Genomic DNA, 14,540 nt, shown 5'->3' with positions numbered 1-14,540 from the left:
GACAAAAGAAATTGTCCTTGAATTCCTCCATGAACCACCTCTCTATCAGTCAATCTCTTAAGACATTGTAGTTTCAGTGATTAGGACAATACTTGTCTCAGAGATCCCATTCTGTGTGTGCATTTCTTGAAATAAACCAATTCTGGAAGTAGGTAAATGCCATTTAGTGAAGAAATATGTCTTTTCTAAGTAGTATGAGCTTGGTACATTTGGTCAAACTGCTGTTTATCAAGCTTCTACCCTGTGCTAAGAACAGTAATAACAAAAATTAGGTTATGACCTCTGCCATGAAATAATTTAGTTTATAAAGGAAAGGCTGGACAAATAAAGAAATATTTATAAATGTGGGTGCTTTTCTAGAGAATGATGTATAGGTTAGAATGGCAACTCAAGGACAGGAGAGAAAGGCTGTCCTTATGGTTGTCTTAGTGGAGGTTTGGTGAGAAAAACAGAAACTATTCTAGGCTTGCAAACAGGAAGGGAATTAATATAAGGATTTATATGCTTATAAAACATGTGGAGGAACTGGGCAAACAAAGGTCAGAGAAGGCTATTGCTGGCTCTTAGTTTTTCTACATGCTTTCATGGAGTCAGGAAGTTGCAGAAATACAGGATGCCGAGTAATCCCAGTTACTCTCATCCAAATCCCACGAAATGCCTCTCTTAAGTGGGATCTAAGACAGAGCATTGCTAGCAGAGATCTGTGAAAACATAAGCCTCAGGCCTCCTGTCCTTGGGTGCAGGGAGGGGAGGCAGTGCTGAGTTGCCAACAGGCTTGACATGATGGCAGAATAAAAAGGACTATGCGAAATCAGAAAAGGGGAATTTTTCTGCAGTCATGGGCAGGAGTCTAAATCCATTGGAGCCCTGGTGAGTTGTTCCATAAAATGATAATGAGAAATATCTCTTAGGTTTGTTATCAGGAGAGAGAGCTGAGTTTTAAAATGCTGAAGATGGAACCCCAGAATGGGCTTGTGTTAAGACCTTGGATTGCAAATCAAAACTGCAACGAGTAATCACCTCACTGGGTCAGGATGCCACCATCAAAATGTCTACAGGCAATAAATGCTGGAGAGGATGTGGAGAAAAGGGAACCCTCCTACACTGTTGGTGGGAATGTAAATTGGCACAACCACTGTAGAGAAGAGTATGGAGGGTTCTTTAAAAACTAAAAAAAGTACGTTGTTTACATTGGAGTGAACTAGTTTTAAAAAAAAAAAGAAAAAAAGCTATACTCTGACAGTTTTCTCCAAGGGTCTCAGAGAGTTTGTTTGTCTTTGTTTTTGTTTATTTCTCTAACATATTTTCTTCATATTCTTCTCAGTAGTCATGACAATAATGAACATTCAGAATGTCATTGAAAATGTCCAACTTTTGGAGGATGTGTGGATGGGGGTGACAGTGAACCTGACTCCATGCTCCCCTCCCACGACTGTACTTCTTCCTGGCACAAAGATTAAATGAGTAAGCACAACCAGATACTCAGTAAATACTGAGTCTTGTTTCTTCCAAAAGATGCACCACAAAGTGTAAGGAGGTCACACAGAGGGCAAGGGGGCAGAAAGCTGTGCAAATTCAGGAGAGGAATGTTTTGCTTTTAGTTTGCTCTGGTTAATATATTTAACATTTAAAAAAAAAGGCAAATGAGCATAGAAAATTTGACTCTGTGCTGTTCCTCTGTATAAAATGATTTCATTACCAGAGAGGGAGCAAATAAGGTGGAGGGTGGGGGAAAAGAGACACTGAGAGAGAAAAAGATATCAAATCCTAGCATCTGACTCTAGTTCTTAATTTTCAAAAACACCAACCCTACAAACAACCACACTTACAAACTTGAATGTGTTCTTAGTTTGTGTTTGAAGTTTTATCATTTGGTAGGCAGGAAAGTGAGCTTTAGGTGTTTTGTAGAAGAGTTTCCCATACTTTTTGATTATATGAATCATATCTGGAATCGTGTTAAAATGTAGATTCTTTTATGACAGGATATTGAATATAGTTCCCTGTGCTATACAGTAGGACTTTGTTGTTTATCCATCCTGTATGTACTAGTTTGCATTTGTTAATCCCAAACTCCCAATCCTTCCCTTCCACACCTTCCCTCCCCATAGCAACCACAAGTCTGTGTGTGAGTCTGTTTCTGTTTTGTAAACAAGTTCATTCATCTCATTTTTCTCAGTGATATCAAATAGTATTTGTCTTTCTCTTTTGGACTTACTTCACTTAATATGATGATTGCTTGGTCCCTCCATGTTGCTACAAATGGCATTACTTTATTATTTTTATGGCTGAATAGTATTCCATTGTATATATGTACCACATCTTCTTTATCCATTCATCTTGCAATGGACATTTAGGTTTTTTCCATGTCTTGGCTATTGTAAATAGTGTTTATATGAACATAGAGCTGCGTGTATCTTGTCGAATAATAGTTTTGTCCAGATATATGCTCAGGAGTGGGATTGCTGGATCATGTGGTAGTTCAATTTTTAGTGTTTCGAGGACCCTTCGTACTGTTTTCCATAGTGGTTGCACCTACATTCCACCAAAGGTGTAGGAAAGATCTGTTTTCTCCACATCCTCTCCAGCATTTGTTATTTGGAGACTTTTTGATGATGGCTGTTCTGACTGGTGTGAGGTCGTACCTCATTATAGTTTTGATTTGCTAAAATGCAGATTCTGGGGTAGAGCCGCCTGAGATTTTGAACATATGTGGGTAGAGGGGAGGGGAAGCTGGGAGAATGAATATATACGCTGAACAATTCTTACCCTCCTGGAGAGTATTTCTTCATTCATGTGACAAATCTTTACTGAGGGTCTACTATGCCAGGCCGGTAGGATTAAGCAGCAAAACTAACAGGCTAATTCTCTGCCATTATGGAACTTACCTTCTGGTATTTGTGTGGTGGGGCATTGGGGGAATTTGAAGTGATTGGTTGCTGCAGCTGTACTTTAAGCATGATCTTTCTATGGTTAGGGTTTATTTTTAATTTTTTAATTAAAATAAAGTTGATCTACAGTGTTGGGCCAATTTTCTCTGTATAGCAGAGTGGCTCAGTCATACATAATGAATACATTTTTAAATATCATTTTCCATCACGTTCTATCCCAGGAGATTGGATATAGTTCCCTGAACTATGCAGTAGGAACACATTGCTTATCCATTCTAAACATAATAGTTTGCATCTATTAACCACAAACTCCCAGAACATCCCACTCCCTTTGCCTTCCCCTTTGGTAGCCACACGTCTGTTCTCTATGTCTGTGAGCCTGTTTCTGTTCTGTAGATATGTTCATTTGTACCATATAAATTTTTTTATCTTTTTTTTTTTTAGGGCCACATCTGTGGCATATGGAATTTCCCAGGCTGGGGGTTGAATGGGAGCTGTAGCCACTGGCCTACACCACAGCCACAGCACTGCCAGATGTGAGCTGCAAGAGTATGTGACCTACACCACAGCTCATGGCAACACTGGATCCTTAACCCACTGAACGAGGCCAGGGATTGTACCTTCATCCTCATGGATAGTAGTCAGATTCGTTTCTGCTGAGCCATAATGGGAACTCCCATTTGTGCCATGTTTTAGATTACACATATTAGTGATCTTGTATGATATTCGTCCTTCTCTTTCTGACTGACTTCACTTAGTATGATAATCTCTAGCTGCATCCATCTTGCTGCAGATGTCATTATTTTGTTCTTTTTTATGGCTGAGTAGTATTTCATTGTATGTATGTACTACATCTTTTTAATCCTTCATCTGTCAGTGGACATTTAGGTTGTTTCTATACCGTGGCTATTGTAAATAGTGCTTCTGTGAACATAGGGTTGCATGTGTCTTGTCGAATTATAGTTTTGTCCAGATATATGCCCAGGAATGAAATTGCTGGATCATGTAGTAGTTCTATATTTAGTTTTCTGAGGAACCTCTGTAGTGTTTTCCACAGCGGTTGTACCAATTTACACAACCATCTATGGTTGTGTTTTTATCTCCCAGAAATACTAGGAACCTTGCTTGTAGGGTGGCATTGTTTAGAACTGTGGTTATATCTGTCTTTTTTTTTTTGGAACACCTGTGGCATATCCAGGGCTAGGGGTCAAACCTGACTTAGCTGTGACCTATGCCACAGCTGTGGCCATGCTGGATTCTTAACCCATTGCACCATGGTGGGAACTCATAGGTGCCATTTATTGAATGCTTATTACGGGTCAGGTCACTTGCATCCCAACTGGTTAAAAGTAAACATTTTTTAATGAAATTTTTAAGCTTTTATGTGTGTCACAATTTCAAATTTGTTGGTGAGAAAAATACATGAATGAGTTTTGCATTCCTTTATTAATTCAAGAATTTCTTCATTCTACAAATTTTTGAGTCTCATCGGTATAATCCTATACATTGAAAAATGTGCCTTCTAAAAATAGCTTTATCCAAAGTATCTGTTGTAAGGATAGCACTGTTCGAACAGTAAGAGGAAGAAGAGGTACTTCATCTCTTACTCACTGATTCACTCACTGGGCATTTCTTAAGCACTAACTTTGTGTCTCATACTCTGGTAGACCTAGAAATGCAAGAACGAGGATAAGAAGAAGGAGGAGGAGAGGAGAAGAAGAGGAAGAACAGGAGGAGGAGAGAGAGGAGGAGTGATCTTTGTAATTGTGATATTGACCTAGTTGATTCAACACTCATTAAAACATTCTTCTATGAGCAAGTGCTAAAACATCTAGATAAAAAGCATTAAATTAGACCACAGACTCTATGCAAACATTTTGTAAGTAAGTGCTACCTGAGTCAAGGGAAGGAGAAGTCACTTGAAGGTGGCTGACAAAAGCGATATGGTAAAGGTTTAATTTGGGATCTGAGATCAGTTCCATATGTAGCTTACTTACGAAAGTACAGAGCCTGGAATATCACTCAACACACATTTCCTTTTTTTTTTAAATTGAAGCATAGTTGATTTACAATGTTGTGTTAGTTTCAGGTGTTCAGTAAAGTGATTCAATTACATATATTTTGTATATATATATATATTCTTTTTCATATTCTTTTCCATTATGATTTATGACAGGATAGTGAATATAGTTCCCTGTGCTATACAGTATGACCTTATTGCTTATCTATTTTATATACAATAGTGTATATCTGCTTATCCTAAACTCCTAATTTATCCCTCCACCACCACTTTCCCCTTTGGTAACCAGAAGTTGGTTTTCTGTGCCTCTCAACATTCATTTCTTTTTTTTTTTTTTTTTTTTTTTTTGTCTTTTGTTGTTGCTATTTCTTGGGCCGCTCCCTCGGCATATGGAGGTTCCCAGGCCAGGGGTTGAATCGGAGCTGTAGCCACTGGCCTACGCCAGAGCCACAGCAACGCGGGATCCGAGCCGCGTCTGCAACCTACACCACAGCTCACGGCAACGCCGGATCGTTAACCCACTGAGCAAGGGCAGGGACCGAACCCGCAACCTCATGGTTCCTAGTCGGATTCGTTAACCACTGCGCCACGACGGGAACTCCTCAACATTCATTTCTCGAATGAATGAGTGGAGGGCAGGTAGATGCGTGATAGATAGACAGACAGGAAAAATGCATGACAGGTAACTAATAGAAGAAAAAGAGCCATTACAGTTGTATCATAAGAAACATGATTGGAGGAAATGTCTCAATGAAAATTTTAAAAGCCTACTCATTGTCTCATGCATTAGATTATTTCTAATTGAAATTATTATTTTATGCAGTTACTAGGAAACGTAAGGCACCATAGCATCAAGCTATCCTCTTAATGTGCGTTTATAATTTTATGTTGGTTCATGTATTTATTTACTCCAGTTGTGTAAAAGGACAGCGAGTTAGAAATCCCAGTGATTGCCTACAGAGTGTACCTTAAAATCAGTCATTTATATTTTTCCTCAGCTATTTCATTTGAGTCCAGAAGGGCTGTCACCATACAATATTAATGAGGCACTTTAGAACTGAAAAAAAAGGAGATCAGGAAATGTGCTTCACATGTAGAGATTATTCTATAGGTTAAATATGCATTTACAGTATTACAGGTGAATGCCAAAAATGTAGAACTCAAAATAGAAAATTTCAAAGTCAAGCCTTTGTTATCCTCAGATAGATGCCTTTCAGGATCTTCATTTCCTCCATCTTTAAAGTGGAACTGCTACCATATTTATGGGCACACTGTCTCATTTCCTTTCAAAAAGTTTTGGTTGTTTGTTTGCTTTTCTTTTTTAATGGCTGCATCACGGCCTATGGAAATTCCTGGGCCAGGGATCAAATCCAAGCCACAGCTAAGACCTGTGCCACAGCTACACCAACACTGGATCCTTAACCCAATGCTCTGAGTTGGCTCATTGAACCCACACCTCCACCGGAGCCACTGCTGTTGGATTCTGAACCCACTTTGCCACAGCCGGAACTCCTCAAAAATTTTTCTTGACTTTCGCCCTCCCCTGTGGCTCTGTCCTCTGTTACCAGTTCCAGCTTTAGAGATGCCTCTCCTCCTTCAGCCAGTGTTGGAGTTACAGAAACAGTGTTAATCACACCTCCACTTGTCTGATTCAGAGGGATATCAAATAAATTCAGTTTACACATGAATAACTGTTCTTACGAAGTTTTTACAACTGCCACTGTCACTAAAATAGGTAGGGAGTCAAGATAAAATTATGGGTAGAAAAATAAACCTGTCTTTCTCAGTCACAACAGGTAGAAAGTGTGGAAATTGTGCAGGTGAAAAATGGCATAGGAAATATGGTCTTGACGGCTAAGTTCCTGGTTCTTTGAAGACAAATGTAGCGGATGACTAGCTGGTTCTGTGTGTTGTGTGCCGTATTTGTACAGCAAAAGCATCTTAGGCAACATATGGTTATGAAATCTTACATATTTTCAGCTGAAACAGGTATGTAAGCATGTTTGCTGAGCCCTACCCCTGCCTGTGGAAACTAGAAGTTGTAAAAGTCAAGCCTACATAGAAGGACTTTCCAGCACAAAATGGCTTAAATACAGGATGTGGGAGTTCCCGTCGTGGCGCAGTGGTTAACGAATCCGACTAGGAACCATGAGGTCGCGGGTTCGATCCCTGCCCTTGCTCAGCGGGTTAACGATGCGGCGTTGCCGTGAGCTGTGGTGTAGGTTGCAGACGCGGCTCGGATCCTGCGTTGCTGTGGCTCTGGTGTAGGCCGGTGGCCACGGCTCCGATTCGACCCCTAGCCTGGGAACCTCCATGTGCCGCGGGAGCGGCCCAAGAAATAGCAAAAAAAAAAAAAAAAAATACAGGATGTGTAGGCTTGAGAATAAAAGGCTAAACAATTGCACAAAGCACAGATATCTTCTTATGTTAATGTTTGTTTACTCTTTGACCAGGTTACATATTTTCCTGCCCTTCAAAATGTGAGAACAAAAGAATGTCCCTCAGTTCTCTTTCCCTGCCACTCAGTTCTTGCTTTAATGACAACCCATGTGGTAATTTGCTTTTATTTTATTTTTTTTTGTATCAATCCTTGCAGTGATATTTTGAGTTATGAATGTGTTCCTATCACTAGAGATGGAGACATATTACATATTATATACATATTTTCCTTTATCAGTAAATCTAATCATAATGAGTTGAGGTTTTGCTCTTACAAAAATATGTATTTGACCTGTTTGTTAGTCTGACTTTCTTACTGACATGATCCTGGGCAAAGAAGGAGTCTTCAATAAGAGACTCTCTAAGCTCCTAACTTACTGTCTTATCTAGCGGCTCTTTGAGACATCTCTGCTTCACACATAGATATAGACAGTTTAAAATTGAGGGAAACTTTTTCTAGTTAATTTGTGTCTGCTCCAATTCACTTATTTTATAGATAAGCCTGGAAGAATTGAGAGATTCCCAAGTTCGTGGCTCGTAAGTGGTAGCGCTAAGAGAAAACTGAGATTTCTGACTTCTGTTTCTCACGGGGATGCTAATCACTGAGTCATAGCATTGGGGGTTGAATTGTGTACTCCCCAAATTCATAGCCTACAGTGCCTAAGAAGGGGACCACATTTGGAAATAGGGTCATTGAACATGTATTTGTTAAGATTAGATCATTAGAATGAGCCCTATACCATTTTTCCTTCTAGAAAGGGAAAATTTAGACACAGACAGATGTAGAGGGAAGATGATGTGTAGAAACACAGGACATGTTCTAGAAGTCACGAAGAGAGCTCTGGAGCAGATTCTTCCCTCGCAGCCCTCAGAGGGACCCAGCCTTGCTGACACTTGATTTTGGACTTCTGGCTACCAGAACCACGAGGTAATACATGTCTGTTGTTGAAGACATCCACTTTAGGATACTTTGTTATGACCATACAAACAAGAAAGGATTCTTAAAGCCATCTGGTCCTACCTACCCACACTTGCATCCTACAATGTTTCTGACAACTTGCCATCCAGCTGTTTGCTTACCTATCTCCAGTGATGATAAATAAGCCTACCCCTGAAGGAGAGGGACTCTACACCATAGGCCACCTACATTGTAAGGGAGCTCTCTATCAGAGCCACTTCAGGCTCTGAAATTACTATAAACCAAGGAAGAAGTTAAAACACAATAAATTGCTTTTTTGTAAAAAATAGTTATTATCACAAACAAGGGCTATGAAGGAAGGCAATTTTATATGCACCTTTAAAAAATCTTAATTTCATAAGAGCCTTACATATTATAGGTTTTATCTGGATGACATACGTTAGGAAACCCAAAGATATGAAGTAAATACCTTTTGCCCCAAATTACACAATTAGTGAGTCCCTGAATCATGGCTAGACTTAGTGCAGTGGTGCAAGTCCAGTGCATCTTCATCCACAACATAGCGAGTTGACGGCTTGCCTGCAAAGAGATGCAGTTTTTTTAATCATCTGTCATCTGTTGCTACACATTATAAGCTAATTAACCAAATAAGCTATAAGTCCTTAGAAGGCTTAGCTCCAAGGAAGTAAGCTATTTCCTAAATAACATTCTGGCTGTGACTGGACAATTACGAAAAAGAACATTTAGAGCTTCAGTGGACTGTGCATGGTATCACTGTCACAGGCATCCGTGTTATACACAGGCAGTCATTGTTAGGTGAATAAGTAACTTTAAGTGGTAATAAATTTAAAAATCTGTTCCCATCTTAGGAGTTCCTGCCATGGGGAAGTGTGTTGAGAATCCTACTGCAGCAGCTCAGGTCTCTCTAGAGGTGCAGGTTCAATCCCCAGCCTGGTGAAGTGGGTTAAAGGGTCTGGCATTGCCACAGCCACAGCTAAGGTCACAGTTGCCGCTTGGATTCACTCCCTGGCTCACAGGAACTTCCATATGTCATGGGCATAGTTAAAAAAAAAAAAAAAAAAGAAAGAAAATGGCAGTTATAACCAAAGTCTTAAACGATGAAGGAAACAATGAATCCCTGAAATTAAAAAAAAAAAAATTCCATCCTTTTTTTTTTTTTTTTTTTTTTTTTTTTGTCTTTTGAGGGCCCCACCCACGGTATATGGAGGTACCCAGGCTAGGGGTCAAATCGGAGCTGTTGCTGCCAGCCTATGCCAGAGCCACAGCAACATGGGATCCGAGCTGCATCTGCGACCTACAACACAGCTCACAGCAATGCCGGATCCTTAACCCACTGAGCGAGGTCAGGGATTGAACCAGCATCCTCATGGTTCCTAGTCAGATCCGTTTCCACTGCGCCGTGACGGGAACTCCTATTCCATCCTTCAGACAGGCTTTTTAAGACTCAAGCCCCATCTTCACACACAAGAAAGCAATTCTAAACTTAAAATCCAAAAGGTCTGAGTTCTGTGTCTAATATCTATGGCAAAACCCTGAGTTCTCCTTTTGTTATCTGTGAAATTAGAGTAACTGCATTGACCTCCTGGAGTTCCTGTCATAACTCAGAGGTAACAAACCCGACCAGCATTCCTGAGGACTACGGGTCCAATCCCTGGCCTTGCTCAGTGGGTTTGACCCCTGGCCCATGTGTTGTGGATGTGATCCTAAAAAGCCAAATAAATAAATAAATGAATAAACAAATAAATAGTATTGACCTCTTGAGAGTGTCTAAAGATGTTAAAATGGGAGGGTACTAAGGAAATAGTAGGCATTAAGGAAGTCTCTTGAATTCTCAACTCTGGGCTCTTAGGGAGCATTTTTTACAGCCTCCCAAAGGACGATGATTCCTTGGCCCCTTACCTGATGAAACTCCCTGAATTCCACTCTGTGGCCAAAATTGGTGGGAAAACTCATTTTCACAGCAAGGACAGATGAAGGAGTAACCTACTCATGCTATTTTTTGAGGAAAGCTGCACACTTTCCAACACAAATGTAAAGAACAGTGGTCATTGTCATCGTCAAAGGAATGAGAACCTTTTGCCGGAAAGACAATTCTGTTTGGTGACCCAGTGCTTCTCAAAGTGTGGTTCTCTGACCTCTACACACTTGTCCAAGAACCGATTGATTCTGGGTCCTCAGTGAGATAAGTAAGCGCTGAGATGAGAGTGAGCAACATTTAGAAGATTTCATAGCAACTTAGAGCAAATAGACATCTATTGAAGCTAGTAAAGAATTATGGCTTCTCTTTGACATATCCTTGTCATGTAATTTTTTTTGGTAATTCATTTTTTGTTGTATTTCATAAGAGTTCTGGCCTGTTGGTGCTGGGGGAATGCTGGCACTTCAGCAGGTATTTGGGAAGCACTGCTCTGTTCCCGTTATAGAGTTCCACCTACACACTGAAAGTGAAGGGGATTTTGAAGCAGTTATTAAATACAGATTAAGTCGCACAGTGTGTGATTGACGAAGCCACAAATACAGTTTGACTCAAATTCCTTTAGCTCCACCCAGTTTCTCTGATGCTGTGAGGTGTGGCTATGGCAGATGGCTCTCTCTGAAACTCATCAATCAAGACAGTAGTAGAGACAAAAGTAGAGTAACTTGTGTTTTGCTTCTCTCTGAAGCATAGCCGTTTATGTCACATTTTATCTCGAGTTTGGGCAAATAATAAAGCAGTAAAATTAGAAGTTAACTCTTGAGCTCCTTTTTTTGGAATACTCTAAAATGGAATTTATTTCAAGAACCTCGCTGAGGGATTGTAAAGAAGTAAAAAACAAAAAAAAAAAAAAAGGAAAACTTAAGTGACTTTATGGAGAATAAGATACTTCATTATTTTGATTTCAAGATTCAAATTATTTTTTAACTAGAAATTGGAATAAACAGTCCAGTAGTACAATAGGTTGGGGACATTTTTTAAACCAGTTTTTCAAAAGCAATCACTCAGAAAAACAATTTTACCGAATATCCTTGTGTTCTTTAGAATATCTATACGTACCTACTGTTTAGTGCTTCTGCGACTTTTGTTACCTGCTACTGTGAAAGCAATAGTCCCTGCTTTTCTAGGAACTTGGGATAGGCAAAATAGATAAGAGAGGTAATCATCTCTTTCTGGCACTTTCCAAATTTACAGAATTTATACACTCAAATATATAGCGCTTGTGTATGATGGGCTATGGTGGAGAAACTGATCTTTTATTTATTTTTTTTTTCAGATAATCCTACCTGTTTTTTAAGTTAAAAATGTCAGAAGGTTCTAATTTGATTTAGAATCAACTTAATTAATTTTAACTTAAATAGCTCTTAGACTACCTGTTAGGTCCTGTTGACATACTCTGGTTTTGAGATCCTAGTTTGGATCTCAGAGGCAGAGAAAAAAAGTAGAATGATTTGGAGCTTAGAGTTTGCTTAATTCTACTTTCCGAAAATCGTAGTAAAAATTCAGAATTTTCAAGAAAATTATATATACCTATATATGTTTATCATGTATACATGCTTTTTACTGAGGATCATGGTTTAAAATAATAGTATGTAGAAAAGTCTGGTACATGTGTTTCGTGAAGATTAACTCAAAGCAGCAGTGTATTTGTTTTGTTATGGTTTTTTTTATGGCCATACCTGTGACATATGGAAGTTCTCGGGCCAGGAATTGAATCTGAGCTTCATCTGCGACCATTGACTGCAGCAATGCCAGATCCTTTAATCCACTGCATCATGCCAGGGATCAAACCCGCACTTGCACGTGACCCAAGCTGCTGCAGTTGGATTCTTAACACACTGCACCATAGCAAGAACTCCAACGATGTTTTTATTAGTCAAAAAAAAAAACCCACTAATATGATTATCAAAGGAAAAATAGGTATATGTACATTGAGATCTATTTTTATATGTGTTCTAAAAGGCATTTGAAATGAATTGTTTTATGTGGAAATATCATAAAAGCATAATGTTTGGTAGGGAGGAAAAACAAGTTACAGGTTGTATACAGAATTATAGAATGTGTGTGTGTGTGTGTGTGTGTGTGCATGCGCATGTGTGTTTTCAGATCTCGTGGCAGTGAGAGAAAAGAGAGAGAATGAGATTAATTATCAGCATATGACAAAGTGGCTGGAAGAACATACATCAAATCTTAGTTTGCAGATGGCCCTGAGGAGTGAGTGAGAGATGGGAGGACTGATGAGGGAAACAAAGAACACTTGACCATGTCTGCAGTGTTCAAGTTTAATTATTTAAAAAAGAAATATCTGTAACAAAAATTGAGTTATTAATACATAGTTTTTCATTTTGGATAATCAGTACATAATCATTGTGATATTCTATATATCTTAGGTATTAGAAAAAAAACTTTTCAAATTGTATTAGTTACAAATATCTTCAGCAAAATACTTCATTGCACCAGGTACCACCTATAATATATGATTAGTGGAGGGCCCAGCTACTATTAATCCATAGTTGTGTCCCCAGTTTGTATTTTCCAGTCAACATGTCCCAAGCTCTGAGATTTCTATGTCTCACTTAGAATTTGGCCTCCTGAAAGGCCTTCTAGTAGAGCTATTTAGATTAATATCTAAGTAGAAAGGCTAACACATGGATTCTTGTTACCTTCTACTATTAGAGAGATTGTAAAGCCAATTGGAAAATATGTTGACCAAGCTTGGCAACTTATTCCTAAAATTCAATTTTGAATTTACCTTATTATAGACATTTTCATTTAAACACTTGCATCTTCAGTGAAGGTCAAAGAGGTTAGGAAAATTTCTGGATGTTATAGTTAACACCAGTTGTAATGGAATTTGATTGAGTGCTCTAGGTAATAGCAAGTTTCATAGTACAGTGCCATGGTATTTCAGAGTCTTGGGCAAATGAATACCACCATTTAAACGTTGCCCTTTGATTGTTTCTCAGAAGTGGTCAATTTTATTTACACATCCTTAAAACATGTTGGTCCAGCCAGCAAATTTAAAATGTCAAGGTGATACTTAATTTTCTTTTGAAAGAAAGTTCTCTATTTTTCAAGGAATTGCTGTAGTTTTTTTTTTTTTATTTTTTTAATTTTTTTTTTTATTTTCCCACTGTACAGCAAGGGGGTCAGGTTATCCTTACATGTATACATTACAATTACATTTTTTCCCCCACCCTTTGTTCTGTTGCAACATGAGTATCTAGACATAGTTCTCAATGCTATTCAGCAGGATCTCCTTGTAAATCTATTCTAAGTTGTGTCTGATAAGCCAACCACTGGGTTCTTAGTGTTAGGCAAATTTTTATTTTAAAAGCCAGGGTTATTTGAATTTATCACGCTATATCTGCCATAGAACACCTTCATGAAGTTAAAAAAGTCCAATTTCAATTTAAAGTTGATTGAATAGACTTGTCCCTACATTCAACCCTTATTCTAAACAATTTGAGTAACAACTTGTAGAAATCTCTCCTACCACTAACAAAAAAGAAAGAAATCCAGACCACTGTGCTTCCAAATACAAACAGTTCATTTTCTCCACACAATAGAATCTAGTGATCACAGATATACTATATGGTACAGCTGATTAATATATTCAGTTTTAGTTGACTGAAAAGAATGAAAATATCATAAACCAGAACATAAATGAAATAATATTGTATAGGCTTTTAGCCTCAGAAATTTTCTTCACTTTTTTCTGTTTTTAAAAAAATGGCAGATAATTCTATGAGCCTCAAAATTTTCAGCAAAAATAAAAATCTAAAAGTTTACATACTCCTTAAGAAGGAAAACAGACCACATCAACAACATCAACAAACTTCAAATTCATTGACTACTTTTTTCGTCTGTTCAAAGGCAAAAGCGCTATTCTCAGAAACTCAGAATGTCCAGAATGAGGAGAAAACACTCAGTGCTTTGTGCTATATTCATTGGTTCCTAACTTGACTGAAAAGTTCTAGGACTCTGCTAAGAGAACATGAAGAACAAGGAAGCTTAAATTGCTCTCAGAAGTCTTTTGAAAGTGTGATACATTGTGTATGTTATCCCAAATAGTGTCTCTCTCGCTCATAGGTGCCTATGAATAGTTGGAAGGAATTTTTTTTAATGTATGTTTCAATAGAAATTTCTCCAAAGACAAACAGATGGCCAAAAAGCACAGGAAAAGATGCTCGACATCGCTAATTATTAGAGAAATGCAAATCAAACTACAATGAGTTATCACTTCACACCTTATCAGTCAGAATGGCCATCATCTAA

General features: G+C 38.4%; 1 protein-coding gene across 5 annotated transcripts in view; it reads left to right on the top strand.

Moving 5' to 3' along the window:
• ZNF385D (zinc finger protein 385D) overlaps positions 1–14,540 on the top strand; it is a 978,174-nt gene that overhangs the window by 738,553 nt on the left and 225,081 nt on the right. The gene's annotated exons all lie outside the window — the stretch shown is intronic.

This window comes from Sus scrofa, chromosome 13 (assembly GCF_054392235.1).
Source record: "Sus scrofa isolate SSC_HxYL_T2T_F1_AM1 chromosome 13, Sscrofa_HxYL_maternal_Yorkshire_Landrace_v2.0, whole genome shotgun sequence".
Lineage (NCBI taxonomy): Eukaryota > Metazoa > Chordata > Mammalia > Artiodactyla > Suidae > Sus > Sus scrofa.
The sequence above is the reverse complement of the archived record's forward strand: the minus strand, read 5'-3'. Positions and strand labels throughout refer to the sequence as shown.